General features: G+C 30.2%; 1 protein-coding gene and 2 pseudogenes across 1 annotated transcript in view; 2 read left to right on the top strand and 1 right to left on the bottom strand.

Moving 5' to 3' along the window:
* Positions 1-13,940, bottom strand: part of bwa (alkaline ceramidase) — a 54,809-nt gene that overhangs the window by 14,168 nt on the left and 26,701 nt on the right. The window lies entirely within an intron of this gene.
* LOC142227572 (uncharacterized) lies at positions 3,752-4,379 on the top strand (annotated as a pseudogene).
* On the top strand, positions 4,381-5,104 carry LOC142227571 (uncharacterized; annotated as a pseudogene).

Raw genomic sequence — 13,940 nt, 5'->3', positions numbered from 1 at the left:
TTAATTGATTCAACTAAAAACTTAATTGATGTTGACTTCAAAAATCAATCCTTTTATTTTAATCAGTGAAACAATTAATTGAGTTATGTAATCGACATAGATTCAATTTTTTAATTAAATTATTAATTGGAACAATTAATTGTTTAAGAAAAGCCGCGAAAATGTTCACTCAATTTCTTAAAAACTTAGTGTTCTTAGTTTGATTTAAAAACATTATTATTTTCAATCAATTTCTTAATTGACTATGTGTTTTATTTTTACTTAAAAATTGATTGTATCGATTCATTTTTTTATTAAAAGTTAAAAAAAAAAATCAATCATTTTTTAACTGAGTCTTCCGAGTTTGATTAAAAGTTGATTGCATCAATTTTCAGTTGAAAAAGTTTTCAGCTTCAATTACCAAAAACAATTCAAAAATTAATTGGTCGAACTAAAAACTTTATTGATACAATTAATTTTTGTAACCTATTTTACAAAATTTGTTGAATTAAATTTGTAGTTGAATATTTATTAAAATTCCGCTAAAAATTAAATATGGAAAAATTTCAGTGCTACATATTTGGTGATGCCAACGTCAAATAAAAAATTAATTGATCCAACTAAAAAGTTAATTGATGCAATTAATTTTTATGATGTTTTGTTTTAATTACAAAATTTGTTGAATTAAATTTTTGAAATTTCACGAAAATTTTTCCAATTAAAATCTTAATTGAGTTTTAAAAATATTCAATTAAAAATTTAATTGATTCAACAAATTTTTTAATTGAAACAAAAATCATTCACAAAAATTAATAGTATCAATTAATTTGTTAATTGGATCTATTAATTTTTTAATTAATGCTATCATTTCTGTGATTGAAGACATTTCAATTAAAAATTAATTGGATCAATTAATTTCGTTATTGATGACAAATAATATTTTTATGGTGCAGTTAAAACTTTGGTGCTTTTTCGTGATGCTGGATACACAAAATAGTATTTTTTTGGGTTCAATCACGATATTAGTTGATCCAAGTAATTTTTATTTTAAATTCCTTCAATCTCGGAAATGATTGATATCACCAAAGTTTTTTTTTAATTAATTAATCCACTTAATAATTTAAGTGATTCTACTAACTTTAGTTTAGGATAGTTAATTAGAAGTTAAATTTAAAAAATATTGGCTATAGTTTTTCCTGTGTACGAAGCAACTGCACGGACGAAAAAAACTGTTTTTCATATGTTTGGGAGTAAAAATTATATGTTTGGAACTAAAATTTTTTAACACAATATTTTTAAGTGCAAGCATATAGTGTTCATAAACTAGCATAACATATTTGGGACATATATGTTAATATGTTAGAAAATATTATGTTTGAGACATAAAATGTTTGTAAATATAATATGTTTAGATGCAAACATATATTAATTTGGAAATAGCCTATAAACATATATGTGTTTAGAAAGAGAGACGTAGAGACTATGCTGCAAGTAAAATAATGGAAGTAACCAACTGGCGTCTTAAAAATATATTCACGCAAAGAAAATTTTTTTTACTACCAGTGTATTCCCTAAGGTGAAACATAATATGTTTGAACAATACAAACAATATTTTGTTTGGACCAATCCTGAAAATAGATATGCTTGAAGTAAAATGTGTTAAGGGTATATGTTACAGAAGCGTTTTTTTTTGAGGTTGTGGTTACACGTTTTCAAACTCGACTTCAAGTAGAAATTGGGTTAAAACGTAACATAAATAAACTAAAGTGTTAAAAAACATCTCCTATTTTTGTACGCATTTTAGCTTTGTAAGAAAGATACAACATTTTTAAAGAATTATTGAAGCCATTATTATTTAAGTTAGATCACTTAACCATAAGGACAAAACGACTTCATTGACGATTTTTGGACAAAAAAAAAATTATATTAGAGAAATGCTTCATCTATGTTATGCTAAGCCAAATTCGCAAGAATATGACTAGACAAGAAATCTTTGACCTCAACACTCGAAAAAAAAGTGCACACTCTATTTCACTAAAGCCAATTTAACTTTTAGTTCGTGGAATTATTATGTTGGGTAAAGTATCCTTTACTCGAATAATTTTTTGCGTACATTAGTTAAATTAACAAAAAAAAGGGGACAATTTTACATAAATGAAGCATAAAGATTTATTAAATTCGTACTTTTCACAAAATAGTTCAATATTCCTTTGTAAATTTTACTATAAATGCGCCCATATTGAACTTTGTAAGGCACTGAAGACATTCTTGAAATTTTGAACTCCATTTATCCTTCAAACTACATTTTTTTTAACAAGTGAAAAAATTAATTATCTTTTACTTCCTGACTCAATAACTCCAGAAGGCACGAACCGATTTCCGGTTTTGCATTCGTTGGAAAGGTATCGGGCTCCGTGAGGTTTATAGCAAAGAAAATACAATGAAAGTTTCAACGGAAAAGCGGGAAAATCTTTTTTACATACAGCGCCGTCTCTGATGCAACTCCGGAACACAGGAACCGATTGCCGCGGTTTTGCATTCGATGGAAAGGTCTCCGGCTCTGTGACGTTTATAGATATAGAAAATTCAAGAAAAGTTTCAACGGAAAGACGGGAAAATCTTTTTTTATATACAGCATACATCACAAACAATTATAATTTGAATTAATCACAGTTGCTTCAGTTATAAAATAATTTTATTTTTTCACATGAATTGTCAGTCAATAAAACATATTCGGTAATGTTTATATTGCGAAAGATTTAAGTAGTTGCAAAAGTGATGTGACAAACCATTGTGTACACTGTGAAATTGTGAAAAAAAAAACATAGTAAAAAATAACCTAATCGTTTCCTAACATTTCAATTGGAAATCATCAAATCAATTACGTGTATTGTGCAAATTTTTAGTGAATTTCAACAGCAGACATTTGTCTTTAAATTGGTAAGTTGGACTGTGTAAATTATGTCGATCGTACATTTGACGTTAAATTCACCACTCTGTCAATAGTCCAAAATGCCTATAGGGCGACGTGCGAACATCGGCCGCCGCACAAGACATGCAAGCTAGTAACAAGTGTATTCACAGAATTTAAGGAAAGAAAGACAAAATATAATAAGAGAATATGCCCGAATGAGACAACGCGTGAGTACACGAAGATCATTGTCATCATACAATCGCTTGGCATTGCAATATGATCCCACTGCAAACTAAAGTGATGATGAAAATTTAGATATTTGACAATGACGACTATATGCCGATATTGCAATGCGTTAATGTACAAAAGAAGAACGGCTGGATTGTGCTGTGCAAGTCCAAAAATCAACAGGATCCATTACTTACACCACCCCAGCCACTGAAATCATTGTTCGATGGAAGTAGTCCCGACCCCAGCCATTTTCTTCAACACATCCTTGAATACAATAACTGCTTTCGCATGACTCCCTTTGGAGCTAATATCATTAGAGAAGGCGCCCTCATGCCGACTTTCAAGGTAAAAGATACATAAAAACATACATACAAACATAACCAATCATTCACGCCAACACAATGAATTGCAACACATAACAACTGCGTATAACCCACACGATCAGAAGATACACCGTATTTCTTGAATAAATGATTGTTTGCAAATACAGATACAATGACAAATATATCATTTTCTTGGTTCAATGGTGCGAACATTAGATGAACCGCATCAATTTCTGTAAATTTATTTCATTTCGTCGATGGTGGATCAGCTGAATGTGCGGTGCAATATAAAGGGAATACAACAGTTAAAGAGACGAATTATTGAAGAATTTGCAAGCATTTTTTCACGCTAATAAGGCTGTCGTTAATATGTATAAAACAGCATTGCAACGAATGCCATCGGATACGCACAAATTTTTCATAAGAGCGGATTGTACTCCAACCGGTGAACATGTGCGAAGATTCAATGCACCCACCGTTAATGATGTTGCCGCAATTATTGTTGGCGATCCAACTAAATAGCGAGACATTGTCGTTCAGCGAAAAAGCAATATCATGCACCGTGTAAACGAGACACATCGTTTGTACGATGCGTTACAATATCCAATCATTTATTGGCAAGGGCAAAACGGATACGACATCACGTTGAAGATGGTCGATCCAATTACAGGTAGAGTATTCACACACAAATTATTACTATTACAGGCGTATCAACGAATAACAATCTAAACCCAATAAATTACTATGCGTATCATATGATGATACGTACACATGAGGAGAATGTCATTCTGAAGTGCCGTCGGCTATTCCAGCAATTCGCTGTCGATATGCATGTCAAAGTCGAGACCGAACGTTCAGGGTTCATCCGATTCAATCAGGTAAATCTACGATCTGAGGACTATATACACTTGCGTGATGCTATTCTCAGCTGATAGACCACCATCGACAAGATTGAGTAGCTTCTTTGCAATGTGTGAAGCAGATCCATTCGCAGTGACGCAGATGTACGTTGAAATGCCCAAGTATTACACTTGGAATCAATCAACAAAGAAATTCCAACAACGCAAACAAGGAACCCCAGTTACAGATTGGCCATAGGTGTTTTCCACGGATACGCATGTATACTGTTCATCCTAGAAGTGATGAATGTTTTTATTTGCGACTACTGTTGGTAAATGTACGTGGACCAAAATCATTCGCGCGTTTGAAAACTGTGAATGGCCACCAATGCAAAACATATGGAGAAGCATGTCAACTATTGGGTTTGCTGCAGAACGATTTTCATTTGGATTTAACACTTGCGGATTCAGTTATTTCATCAAATGCGTACCAAATACGAACACTGTTCGCAATTTTCATCACCACATGTTTTCATTTACAACCAATTCAGTTATGGAACAAATACAAAGACGACATATTTTGCATCGCTTGCGCATTCAAACGAATAATCCTGACATCCAAATAACCGATGAAATCTACAATGAAGGATTGATTCTGATTGACTATTGCAAACAAGCTACTGATTGAAGTAGGAATGATAGCGCCAAATCGATCGATGCCCTATGCATTCAACCAAGAATTAAATCGAGAGCTGCAATACAATGTTGATACATTGCAGGAAATCGTTCGAAATAATGTGCCGTTGCTGAATGAATAGCAAAAACAAGTATACGAAACAATAATTCAAGCAGTAGACAATAGTACTGGTGGTCTATTCTTCCTGGACGCACCTGGAGGAACAGGGAAAACGTTTGTCATTTCATTGATTTTGGCCACTATTCGAACAAGATGTGACATAGCTTTGGCGTTAGCATCATCTGGAATTGCGGCGACTCTTCTAGATGGCGGTCGTACTGCACATTCTGCGCTTAAGTTGCCACTCAATTTAAACACAACTGATACTTTAACATGCAATATTTCCCGATCCAGTCCAATGGGAAAATCCATTTCAAATATAAAACAAAATAAAAAAATGTTCTTCATTTTTTAATAACCAAATGAAATGTTACGTTAAACGAACGGAGTTCGCCGTGTTTGCTAATGTCTAATAAATTTTCTTGAATTTGTCGAAAAGTATTTACTTATTTTTGTGAAATTGGACATCTGCGTTTGTAATATACAAAAAAAAAAAAACAAACTAAATTTTCTAAAATTAAGCAAAATTTTTCTTCCTGGTGGGTTCACTGTTTCTTCAGCGTAGTACAAATAACATTAAAAAAAGCATGCTCGGTTCCCAAGAATTTGTATTTACACTAATGATTTTGGTATTTATTCCGAGCCAAAGAAGCGGAGAATTGAAGTAAGGATACAATTAAGACACAATTGTCTTTTAAATTTGAGTTCTGCGTACTTGATTCTATGATCTATTCATTTTCAGCCTTTTTCTTCAAAGTACTCTAAAAACGTAATAATGGCAACTTAAGTTTACAAATTCAGTCTCGATTTCAAGTAGAAATTATGCTATGTTTGAAGTAAAAAAGTCTTTAAAATAGAAATATGTCAACAAACTTGGAGACAATTTCATTAATTTTAAATAATTTTTCAGAATTATTAAAGCCAAGTTGACCTTAGACAAACGAAATGTTCTTTCATGCTTATGTTACACGCAAAAAAATAATTGTTTCCTCCCAAACGAAATTTTAGACAAACAAAGTTCGTTTCTCATTTGCTTTTCGCTGTAAGGAAGTGTATTTGGAAGAAAATTATATACTTTTTGTGATAAAAGTTTATTCTTTTCCAGGATGTAAAAACAATTTCATAAAGACAAACTAAAAAAAAAAACATTGTTTTCTTCCTAATTGCATTTTCCCTGACATCTTTCTCACATCCACGAGGTTTTTTTAGTTCTCAACACCTTTTCCTGTAATACCAACAATGTAGAAGAAATTATACGATTTTATAAATTTTTAAAATTTTTTTTACCCTTCGCCTGGACGGAGAATCGAACCGCGGACCATGCACTTTGTAAGCCAACACACTAACCACTGAGCTATGTACCTGTTATGGTCATCAATAGATAAATATCCATATAAGTTATATTTATATAGCATAGCTTGCGGCGCCCACGAACCGAATAAACAAAGTTTATTTAACAGAAACAAACATTTAGTTTGGCACCGTGGAGCAGTGGTTGCTACGTCCGACTTGCATGCCAAGGGTCGTGGGTTCGATTCCTGCTTCGGCCAAAGTTTTGTTTTGTTTTTTTTTTTTTACATATATTCCAGATATGTTCGGAAGATTCCGAATAAAATTTCAACATTACATTGTAGTATATTAAATTTTGAACTGTAAAATGTGTCTTATTAAAGACCTAAAGTCAGAAAAGAACAGTGTTTGGTATAAACGAAATGGACTGTGTTGTTGTTTCAAAAATAACTTTTTTTTATTAAAAAAATAAAAATTTTGTAACAACCCGTGTAAAAATTGGGGGATCTGATTTGATATGATTAGATCTGAGCCAAGACATGGCCAGATCTGAGCTGATCCGAAAAATGGTTATATCTGGTCAGATCTAAATGCTATGAAATTGGATCTGATCAGATCTCAAAAATGAGACACATCTAATCAGATCTAATTAGATATAATTGTATATTATTTGATACAATTATATCTTTCGAGATCTTTCAACGCATAAAAGCCCATAATTTGTATATAATGTATAGAACCCATTTATTAGAACGTATGATAGATGTAAGAAGAAGAAACTTTTGTTATTTGAAACTTAACAAGTATAATTTACGCAATTAATAGCAGTAAAACGTATTAAATGAAATTTACAATATAAATATTAAAATCATCTTGACTAATGAGGCTCCATCCACTTCGGCGCCTGCGTCAGTAAGCAAAATTGCTTAGAAAACCAAGAAGGTATTGTTGAGAAGCCCCATCCTCAAGGTACGACTGTTTGGTGATGTCCGAGTGGGACATATATTAAAAAGGACGACTTGCTCAGAAATGTTATTGCACAATCAAAATCTACTAAATGTTTTTTAAAGTTTGAATTTCTATTATTTAAGAAAACTACTAAGTTTTGGGCTGTACGTCTGTTATTCCAAACCAACAGATTGTTTGCTACTTTAGCAGAAAAACTGCTAAAACAACACATTTTTGTTTACCGAAAAAACAGCAGTCAGTGTTTCCTATTAACAGCAGTCTTTTTATATGAGTATATTTCAAAATAAAAATTAATTTTACAATCTACTTTGGATACTAAATAATGCTTTGGATGAAAGGTTAATTATACTCCAAACGCATGGGAACGACAAATACTAAATGGGTCTGTTAATTGCTTCTTTGCGCATTTTCAACAATTTATTTTTATTACACTTTTTGACGTCAACCAGCAGTATCCGATAAAACATTTAAAAACTGGCGCTGATCATATTATATCCATTTCCAAAACTGACTGCTTTAGATTGTTAAAACTATATGACGTGAAGGAGCTCAACCATGTTCTGAAACTCGAAAAACATGTTTGTAAATACTTTAAAATTTATTATGTAAGTCCGTTAAATAAACAAAAGTTGTTTTTCCCATCTGTAACTTTGTGTATATATCTCGAATAGTTTTTTAGACGTATATTTCAAATATTTTTTTAATTTGTTCATGATTGTTTTTAATTATATTTTGGACCGTATTTAAACCCATATATAGTCAGATATGATGTTATATCTACCATATCTTATTATAGTGCTATATACGGTCCTATCCAAGCATATATTATTAGATATGCCAGATATAATTAGATATTATACTATATATGATGAGATCTGCAATTATATCTAACCAGATCTAGCATCATATATACCATATCTGTGCATATCCAATTATGTCTGAACTAATATCTGAACAGATCTAATTAGATCCAATTTGATATTATTAGATAGGATTGGATCCTCCAATTTTTACACGGGAAACGAATTTTTTTGGTGATAAAAGTTTAAAATTTTCGAAGCAATTCAAAAAACTCTAACAAAAGAAAAACGTTTTCGGTACACGTTTTCCAAACGTTTTTTTTTTCTTTGCGTGTAGATACCCATTTTTTGGTCGAATCATTTACTACAAGAACCAGACTTTTCGACAAGGAAAACCACTTTCTATCAGAGAAATGCACCTACTATTCTAATCAAAATTTGCATTCGTATTTTAAGGACATGAAATCTTTAGCCTCACAACAATATTTTTTCAGTGAAACTACACTCAAAAAAAGTGAACTCTCTATTTCACTAAAGCCATATTAACATTATATTAGTTCATAGACTCATTATGTTTGGAAAAAGTTTATTTTAGTCAAATAATTTTTTGCGTATGTTAGTTAAATGAACTAAAAAACGGGAAAAAGTTATACACAAATAAAGCATAAAGATTTCCCAATTTCGTATTTCTTACAAAATAGTTCATTATTTCTTCAAATTTGTAAATTTTACCAAAAATGTGTCCATCATGAACTTCGTATGTCACTAAAGACATTCTTGCAATTTTGAACTCCAAGATTTCTCTTAAAACTACAAAATTTTCTTTAACTACTGAAAAAATTTAGTTATGTCTAATAAATTTTCTTGAATTTGTCGAAAAATATTTACTTATTTTTGCTATATCGGAGTGATGCCAGCGCTTGTAATACCATTTAGTTAAAATTTTCTAAAAAAGTTCCAAATTTTCTAAAATTAATCGAAAGTTATCTTTCCTGGTGGGTTCACTGTTTTTTTAGTGTAGTAATCGGAAAGTTCTCTAAAATGTATTTTGCCAATATTTATTTGTAATTGATTTGATGACAGCGTTTGAACCGTATCAATCATTGCATGTGAATGTACAAAACTGTCAAAGTAATAATCTACCATACTTTCTTAATGCAATAGACTATGGGTATCAATTTGAACTGTGTATCGGCATATACGCGCGTGTGTGTTTCTTTTTTTAATAAATTAAGGTACATAAAAATGAAATTATCTTATCCTAACACTAACACTAAATGTTTATAATGACGTACACATTTGTTTTTCTATTATTGATTTATCGAAAACATATTGCATTATCATTGCATATCGTAAACACGACATTGTCTTAACAATATTTTTACCTTATCTATGATTTTTTTTTGTGAATTTGTAGGACTGTCCTCAAATTCCTATAGACAATTTATCTTCCTCAAAAAAAAAAAAATAATAATATGTGCGTTCGTTTATTTCTTTATCTAGTGTTGAACAAAATATGATAATAGAAAGAATTATTTTATATTTAAGTAGACTACGGGCAAACCCATTGTTTATTCATAAACCAAAAATATTTTTGCAGTTATTGATAACAAAATTAAATTGAGTAATTGATGAATTTATCATCCATAAAAATCAGTAAAGATGGGCCAATAAATACGAGTAAGTCACTGTATTACTACTGTACTAAGATACGTTAAATGTACTTTGTACAGGGAAGTCTTGAATGCTCTTTATTATTTTGAAACAAAAGACTGAAGAACAAAAACAGTATATAATTGATTGTTACAATTGAAATGTTTTTTTACTTTCCTTTCGAAATAATACAGAGTAGATAAAAATAAGTGTTACCAATCAAACGTCCCACAGTGGTCCCAAATCGCTTTTATTTTAAATAATTCTGCAACTTTTGAACGGATAAAGATATCAACATAAATTTTTCTTTGTGTGAAAGCTGAGGTGTTTTCCTCTGAGTTTGTAAGTTTGTGGATTCCTAGCAGAGAACGGATTGTGGATTCCCCGCAACCGACCAGTGCATTTAGTAAACACCAATATTTGCAATCTTAAAACACCAATTGGTAAAAAAAATGTCAACCACCAATATTCAATGCAACCGACGACTGTCGGTGTTTGTTAGTATGAGTGTTGGTCTCTCGAAAATACCGTAGTAAAGCAATCACACAAATTGGTTACCAGGTCTGCCAATAAAATTTCAAGAAAAATTGTCACTTTTTTCCGAAAAAATCGTCATAATCATTTCTTCTATTTTAAAAATCGCCAAAAATCTCAAATTTAAATAATATTAAAACAAACTAACTTTTTGCTTAAAAACAATAGTGTTAATAATTTCATATAAAGAACAGAAAATTAACATACATGACTATGCATTGCATCAACAAAAGCGTAATGAACTCAGTTTTGTATAAAAATAACATAAAAAAAAAAAAACATTTTTATGATTAGATTTAAGTTTTTATTTAAAAATAAAAATAAAGATCTTTATTATTTACGTCTATAACCGGCCACGATTAAATTAAGAGGTGAGATTTTTTATAGAAAAAAAAATTTAACAAAATCTTCTATAGAAATAAAATGTTGAAGAAATTTTCTATAGAAATTAAATTTTGCAAAAATTTGTTTAGAAATTAAATTTTGCAAGAATTTACTATAAAAAATTGCCAAATATGTTCTATTGAAATCAAGTTTTACAAGATTGTTCTAAAGAAATAAAAATGTGTAAACATTTTCTACAGATATAAAGTTTTGAGAAAGTTTTCTATACACGCAGAGAAGAAACATGATTGTCACAATCATCTTTGAAGAGCAAAATAATATGATAGGAGCTATTTTTGCGGCGACCATGTAACATTTTCACCTGCAACCATGTTGGCTCAGTGAACATGGTTCTAAGAAAAATATAATTGTCCTCGTCTAAAATGTTATTATATTGATAAAAAGAATTTTGTTTGAATGAAAAGACAATGGTCACGATTTAAAACGTTATGGTATTCATTCAAAATGTTTTTCTTCTAGTTAAAAGAACATGGTCACAACCTAAAATGTTTTGATCTTTATGAAAAAACTTTTTTCATTGTCGGAAAAAGGACGCCACTTGAGAAAAGAAAACACAAAATTAACTTTATTTATTTGTTTTTATTTATTGATTAACTAATTAATTGTTTATTTGTATTTATAAGGCCTTTCAAGCAAACATCATATATTTTTACACACTCTATTTTATTTCAATTTCAACAAAAAGTAATCATTCCATATTTATTTCGTGCCCATCAAATGTACAAACGCAGACATCATGTAACTGCAAATAAAAATAAATGATACCATATAGCAAAATGCAGAACAAAAAACATGTACTTTTTTTCAATTGCACTTTCCTTATTTGTCTTCACATAAAACCACGTGCCACTTCTGAATAAATAAATTAACAAAAAACACAGTAAATCCGTATTCTCCGTCCATTCCAAGAAACAATCAACACACGACTGACGCGCAAAATGAAAATCGTGTGTACCTGTTTAATGTTTTTATAAAATTCTTTTCGCTGCAAAAAAGTTAAAAAATTAAATGGTCACGAAAAAAATGTAAATGGTCTTTATGGCCATGTAATGGTTCTAGACATGTCTATAATTAACCTATAAAAAAAGGTAAAAAAATTGAATGGTCAGGTACATGATTTTCCCAACAATTTAATTGTCTCAAATTCTATCATTTAAATGATAGAATATGTTTGCGGTATTTGAGAACCATTCAAATGCTTATTGCCACCATAAATTTTTTTCCGCTCTAAAACTATTTTTACAAAGACAAAAAAACATGGTTTTCGCGGCAATTACATGCTCTAGATAAGCATTAAATGGATGCGGCAACCATTTCCAAAAATGTTTTTTCTGTGCGTGTAGAAATAAAATTTTGATAAAATTTTCTATAAAAATAAAATTTTGACAAAATTTTCTATGAAAATAAGATTTTGACAAAATTTTCTATATAATTAAAATTTTGACAAAATTTTCTATGGAAATAAAATTTTGATAACATTTTCTATGAAAATAAATTTTTGATAAAATTGTCCATAGAAATAATTTTTTTAACAAAATTTTCTATAGAAATAAAATTTTGACAAAATTTCCTATAGAAATGAAAATTTGACAAAAAATTTCTATAGAAATAAAATTTTGACAAAATTTTCTTTAGAAATAAAATATTGACAAAATTATCTATAGAAATAAAATTTTGACGAAATTTTCTATAGAAATAAAATGTTGACAACTTTTTCTGTAGAAATAAAATGTTAACAAAATTGTCTGTAAATTCAATATAAAACATTTCTTAGGAATAAAACAAAATTTTTGATATACTAACCACAAAAACTTCAAAATAATTTTTTTTTATTCTGATAGATTTTTGGTAAAATTTTCTTCAAAGTTTGGTGGTAGATTATTTTTGGCACGAGTGGCAACCGTGATACTAATACTGTAGATGTAAAATGAGGTATAGCTCCTAGATGTCTGAAATTTCTAGCAAAAACTCTTTTTGCCTGGCTCTAAACGTGTAAACGAACTACTTCTATTCAAAATTTTTGAACGGAGCTAATATCGTCATTTTTGAAGCAAAAATCGGAAAATCGGCATTTGCTACTTTTTGAGTAAAAAATCGTCAAAATGTCGATAAATCGGCAAAATTGGCAGTCCTGTTGGTTACCCATATCTTAGCAGTTTGGTATTCTCTTATTTGGTACTCTCTCAATTCTCTTGAGCTAATGCCAACTGCTGGTAGTTGTTGTTGTTGACTGCAATCACACTTAAGTGCCACACCAGGGATGGAAAATACAATTTTTAAGAAAGTACAAAAAAGGTATTTTTTGAGCGGAAATGTACTTTTAACTAAATTTCAATAAAAATTTCACTGGAAGATTATAAAATAAAATTTTGCAAAAATTTCCCATAGAAATAAAATTTTTACAAAAATTTCAATTGAAATAAAATGTTGACAAAATTTTCTATAAAAATAAAATTTTGAAAAAATTCTATATAGAAATAAAATGACAACATTTTCTACCGAAATAAAAAATCGATAATATAGAATCGCATTCTTTTTTTCGACTAAAACATTCTTGAAGTTCAATAAAATCCTGTTTTTGACTATATCTTTTACAAAATCGAGATTTTCTTCTCACGTGAACATGTCTGTTTTGCCATATTTGTAAAAGACTATTAGCAAATAAGGTTGATAAAGACTTTCTCAAAATATTAAAATATTTTGTCAAAGCTATTGTACCATAAATCTCATATCGATTCAAAAATTTCTACACAAAAGGTACTTAATCCTTCGCGGGGGTACTACGGTACTGACCGGGGTGAAAAAGTATTGAAAAAAGTACTATAGTACTGCATTTTCCATCCCTGTGCCACACTCGTTTTTTTTTTACCGAGCGTTGTTACGATGTCGATTGGTTTAAGATTGCAAGACACTGCATACGAACATTGTTATATACTAGTGGTGTTTTTATTCTCGCATTTGTATCAATGTAAAAGATCGCATGGTAATTGGTGTCTACTCACTACCACCGACATTTTGTGGGTAACATTGCAATACGAAAAAAAACACCGGTTGCAGATCTCTGATTCCTAGTAAGTCCACGGGCTGACCTGTAGGCGTTGAAAATTGGTCACCCCGGGGGTATTTGATTTTGCTTTATGAACCGATTTCGATAGCTTTTCCTTTGCTGGATAGAACTTCAACCCCACAAACAAGTTCGAGTATGTG

This window comes from Haematobia irritans, chromosome 2, assembly GCF_050003625.1.
Source record: "Haematobia irritans isolate KBUSLIRL chromosome 2, ASM5000362v1, whole genome shotgun sequence".
In the NCBI taxonomy this organism is placed as follows: domain Eukaryota; kingdom Metazoa; phylum Arthropoda; class Insecta; order Diptera; family Muscidae; genus Haematobia; species Haematobia irritans.
Note: the sequence above shows the minus strand (reverse complement) of the source record. Positions and strands in the feature narration are given on the sequence as shown.